At 35.4% G+C, this 5,802-nt stretch overlaps 1 protein-coding gene across 1 annotated transcript in view; it reads right to left on the reverse strand.

Moving 5' to 3' along the window:
- Positions 1-3,097, reverse strand: part of LOC306854991 (alkaline phosphatase-like) — a 15,744-nt gene extending 12,647 nt beyond the window's left edge. The window contains exon 1 of the mRNA XM_079393361.1: positions 2,927-3,097. The gene's annotated coding sequence lies outside the window, so the exon portion shown is untranslated. The remainder of the gene's footprint in view (positions 1-2,926) is intronic.
- Between the last annotated feature and the right edge of the window lie 2,705 nt (positions 3,098-5,802).

Below are 5,802 nucleotides of genomic sequence, written 5' to 3' on the forward strand. Positions count from 1 at the left end.
GGGCGGGTCTACATTTCTCCAGGTATATTTAGTTTGAAAACAATTATTATTGTTGCTGTTACATGTGAAATGACACACTTCATCTTTAAGGACAGAAAACAACTATTTACTATCCCAAGGTTTATTTTTTCCATTACAATCTTATATTCATGTGCCAAAACAACTGAAATATGATTGACTTTTCAGGTGAGAATGCATGTCACAAAAATTGATACAAGCAATAATTTAGTGGCATATTTGCACATTCATTTGTGTACCTACCTGAGAGTTCACACCTGAAAACATGATATAGCTGCATTATTAGTATTAAATCTTTCTGTCTTCTACTCTTTAGTCAAGGTCACTTTAGTGGGATTGAGTGCCACTGCACATGGTGCTTTAATAGACATGACAAAGCTGATTAACTGGACACCTCTGTTCCAAGGCACAGGACCGCAAGATTTCTATTACGAACACACACATTCTACATCCTTTTAAATGGGGTCTTTTAGTCATTGTGCAGAAAGCATCAATCAGTAACAAAGCCATGTGTTCAATCATACATTAGCCATGCTGCTTGGAGCTTTGACCACTATGTATTTACATTTGTAAAACTGGAAAAAATGGGCATTGTGTTAGTCACATAATGCATTGAAATATGAAACGCTTGAGTAAATGCACAGCTATGGGATCTGGTATCTTTCTATGGGAAAGCTATGGGATCTTTCAGGTCTGGTACTTCCTACGCAGTTTTGAAGTGTGAAATGAATGAGCTTCTCTTTCTTGATTGTTAAAGAATGGCTATCTTGTTTGTTTAACTGCTTGTTTTCCTTTTTAAATCTACTTAATATTGGCCCAAACCCATTGGTATTTGGTTATAGAGTTCACTACCCTAAAAATCAGATCATTAGATCTGTTCTCCAAGTATGCGCTCAGGAGGATGAGGATTATTATACTGATGGAAAAGAGACTGTTTTGAAAGTGCAAATAAAGTATTCATTTCAAACCTGTCAGATCAATGCTATCTGTAGGACATGTAATTTCATGTCGACTCTGGACTGCCATCCTGTTTTTGCACAACAAATCATTTATGTTGTTCTGTCAGAACCTGTTATGTTTTTTAATGCCTGTAAACCCCTGAAGGCTTAACTCTATCACTCTAATAAACATGTAACAGGATTTACATTACACTCCTACTAACATCCTAGAGGCCATTCGATCACAATTCGATGTACATCTTGGTAAACACGACACTAACACAAGACACAACCAAAACTAATTAATCTAATTATGCTGAAGAGTCTCTGAACAACAAACCCTTTTAAGGACACATGATCAATAAAATGCTCACAAACATATGTCATGTCTGGGAAGCACTTAGAAAGTTTTAAAACAAACCTTTCCTTACATTGTTTTCTCTTTATGCCGTTTCTGTTTTTCTTTCTTCTAACACCTCTTAAATGCCCCGATTTAAAAAGTAAGGTGAAACAGGAAAGTGTCTTAATTGTTCTAGTATCCTGCAGTGCAGTTACAGATATGAGAAAGCAGAAACAGGAAGAGAGATGCGCAGGGCTGGAATTCATAGTCTCACAGAATGTCACAGCCCTGTCTCTACAGTTTGATCCCTCGTCCAAACATTTTGAAGGAATGCTAATGGAATTTTGATTATAATTTGGAACCAATCATAATGGGATCAAACAGGAATCTTCAAAGAATCAAATAAGATCCTACTTGATGAACAAAAATGTTATTCAGCATTATATTATATGATTTCTAGATGACTTTTGTTTGATCCATTTCGGATTGGATCCAGATTAATTTACAATAGAAATTCCATTTGTTTAAATCGGTCAGGAAATGCATAGGTTTAAAAGGGTAAAACTGTACAGAAAAGTGAGTTTGTGCCCTAAAATAAAATAAATGAATACATTAATAATAAAGTGAAATATTAAAATATACTTGGTGAAAAGGTATAAAAAAAAACATTTTCTCTAGACTGTCCATCATGTCTATTACGTTATTATTCATAATTAGATTAAAATGAAATTCATATAGACCTCTCCTGTGATTAACATTTTATGTCTGAATTAATTTGAGTCATAATCTTTTCAAATTAATTATTTTAAAGTAGCGAATAAAAACGTCCAAATCAAAGTCAAGCATGCTATTTTACTAGGACACCATGAACCAGAGAGGACCCCTTCAGACCTTTAGGACAGTGTCAAGGTCATTAAAGATTTTTTTATTTTTTAATCACATTTTAATAACATTTTCTTCGTGTCTTACGGAGAAATCCTAAAAACTTCTTCATATACCTATCATGATATTTGTAAGGATTTTTTTACCTTAAAAATGAACGAATTAGGCTAGTATTTAGTACTCGATTGATGTATTCAACCAATATGAATACATAGGTCACATTTCTTTATCTCGGGCATATTTATTTATCATTGACCCATTCATTTTGAGTTTATTTGTCAGCCTCTATGGATAAAACCTAGCTACATCTTTGCAGTAATAATCGCTTTCCCGCCACTCTACAACGTCCCACGCTGTCTCATGTGCAGTGATGCACAGCAAAGCGCTTCTTTTTCCATTGCATCCTCTCATCTTTTCAGACCATACAATGTCTGTTTGTAGCCATAGTCTGCCAAAACGCGATTAGCGCTCTACAGAACAGGAAAAGCATCGGCATCCCCCACATCACTGAAGCGTATAATTGTAATTCCCGGTTTGCTGCTTAATTGCAGTAAAGTTGGAAGAGCAGCTCGCCGTTATGCAAACGGAGATCCCAAGCAACCTGGGCAACTTGTTGGATTGTATTGGATTAATAACAGCACAACTCTCCAACTCTTCCCAGCGTTGCCATTAGAACTCCAGTCACATGTACCGGTGAATGAACAGAGTCATTCAGCAGATAAGCAGCGCTAAAAGTGATCCTACTCACCCTCGTGTTATATGTATCCGTGCACCTCTGCGATTCCAGCAACACAGGACTCACATTCACGTGCTGTTCTCTAGTCGAGCTTTTATAATGATTAACAATGAGCCAACCCGAGAGAGAGGGGGAGAGAGAGAGAGAGAGACCCCGTTAGTAGAGTCCACTATTAATAAAAGCGCAATCTGAAGCGCGAGCTCCTCCTGTTGATAGGAGCTGTTTGAGTTGAAGAAGAACCTCATACAGGACAGTAGCTTTCTTATATTTCTATTTCATTCCTGCATTTCTTGCACGATCAATAATACTGTCAATTCAGAATTAACACATATGGCAGTACATGTTTATTTGTGTTTTAGATTTGATAAAACATTTTAAGTCAGCATTTCTAAGTCAGGTTACAAAAAAAAAAGTCAAAATGTTTCCAGCAATTCAATTTTATCCCTGCTAGTTAATTTTAAAAAGTAGAATTAGAATTACACAATTATAGTAAATTTAAAACTTAAAATAAAATATAAAGCATAAGAAAAGTGATATGTGCAGCCTAAACATGATGTTTTAGATTATATAGGCCTTAGTGTAATTTTTCAAAATTCCATGTGTTTATATGTAAAGATGGCAAGGTAAAATTTATGAAATGCACAAAATAGTTAAACATTAGCACTGTTTTGGTAATTATCCGAGCAAGTTAGATAAATAAGTAAAATAAATAAATTCACAAAATGAAGTAAGCTATTAAAAATAAAAAATATGTAGCCTACAACAACAAAAGTGCAACATATTCTCATGTGTCTCATTATATCTTACCTAGAATTCATAATAAGTGTTTCCCTAAAGCTAAAAAAAAGTCACAAGTCTGTATAAGCTTACTAACAACAAGGTGGCTTGAGACTTAAAAAAAAAATTATAATATATATATATATATATATATATATATATATATATATATATATATATATATATATATATATATATATATATATATATACAATCTATAGTCTATCAGCCTAATAGCCTAAATATATACAGTGCCCTCCAAAAGTATTGGAACAGTAAGGCCAATTCCTTTATTTTTGCTGTAGAATGAAATCATTTGGGTTTGACATCAAAAGATGAATATGAGATGAGAGATTAACATTTCAGCTTTTATTTACAGGTATTTTCATCTGGATCTGATACACAATTTAGAAGATAGCACCTTTTGTTTGAACCCACCCATTTTTCATGTTTCCATCAACTTTCCAAATCCTTTGCTTTCAATAACTGCATCAAACCTGTGACCCATTGACATCACCAAACTTTTGCATTCTTCTTTTGTGATACTTTTCCAGGCTTTCGCCTCTTTCAATTTTGGGAGGTTACTCCCTTCAGTCTCTTCTTTAGCAGGTAAAATGCATACTCTACAGGGTTTAAGTGTGGAGATTGACTTGGCCAGTCTAAAACCTTCCACTTCTTGGCCCTGATGAACTCCTTTGTTGTTTTGGCACTATGTTTTGGGTCATTATCTTGCTGCATGATGAAGGATCTCCCAATCAGTTTGGTTGCATCTTTCTGTAAATGGTCAGACAAAATATTTCTGTAGACTTCTGAGTTAATTTTGCTGCTGCCATCATGTGTTACATCATTAATGAAGATTAATGAACCTGTCCCAGAAGAAGCGATGAAAGTCCAAGCCATTACATTACTTGTGTAATATGTACTATAATGTACACCTGTGTACACTGTGTTTCAGATGAGCTTGTATGTTTGGGATCATGAGCAGATCCTTTTTTCTCCAAACTTTAGCCTTTCCATCACTTTGGTCCATAAAATCAGTCCATAAAACCTTGTCCCAGAATTTTTGAGGCTCGTCTCCTATTCTTCTTGCTAATGAGTGGTTTGCATCTTCTGGTGTAGCCTCTGTACTTTTGTTCATGAAGTCTTCTGCGAACAGTAGATTGTGATGCCTTCACTCCTGCCCTCTGGAGGTTGTTGCTGATGTCACTAACAGTTGTTTTAGAGTCTTTCTTTACAGCGGTCACAATGTTTCTGTCCTCAACTGCAGATGTTTTCCTTGATCTACCCGTTCGAGGTGTGTTACTTAGTACACCAGTGGTTTCTTTCTTCCTCATGAGATTCCAAATGGTTGTACTTGCTATTGCCAGTGTTTGAGCAATGGTTTGATTGATTTTTCATCTTCTCTCAGCTTCACAATTGGTCGTTTTTCACCCATAGACACCTCTCTGGTTTTCATGTTGGTTACACGTCTAACTAACTATAAATGCAGTCTGCACGGATCTGGAACTGAGCGCAGACATTCAGTACTATTTATTGTTTGAATAATCAATTAATAGGACACACCAGGGCAACAAAACACACCTTTCAGTCACATGTTCCAATACTTTTGGTAACATGAAAAATGGGTGGGTTCAAACAAAAGGTGATATCTTCTAAGTTGTGTATCAGATCCAGATGAAAATACCTGTAAATAAAAGCTGAAATGTTAATATTTCATCTCATATTCATCTTTTGATGTCAAACTCAAATGTTTACAGTCTACGGCAAAAATAAAGGAATTGGCCTTACTGTTCCAATACTTTTGGAGGGCACTGTATAGTCTGTATATATATATATTAGGCTACTCATTGATTTTGATTTTCGTGTGCTAATGATACTTATGCGGTTTGCATTTACCAAACTTTACCTTTAGTCTTTGCCCTGAACTTTCTACTCGTACTTTCTACCCGATATTCTAGTTCATCTAAATTCTGATAGACTAACCACAAGATGTCACTATTAACGCAACAATGCGCTTGATTGCGTTAATAGTGACATGAGTTAAATGAGCGAGAGCAATCTCGCTCATTTAACGACTGGTAATAATCGGCCATTGACCTGCTGTGGGCATT

The sequence above is a fragment of the Barbus barbus genome, assembly GCF_936440315.1.
Source record: "Barbus barbus genome assembly, chromosome: 35".
In the NCBI taxonomy this organism is placed as follows: Eukaryota; Metazoa; Chordata; class Actinopteri; order Cypriniformes; family Cyprinidae; genus Barbus; species Barbus barbus.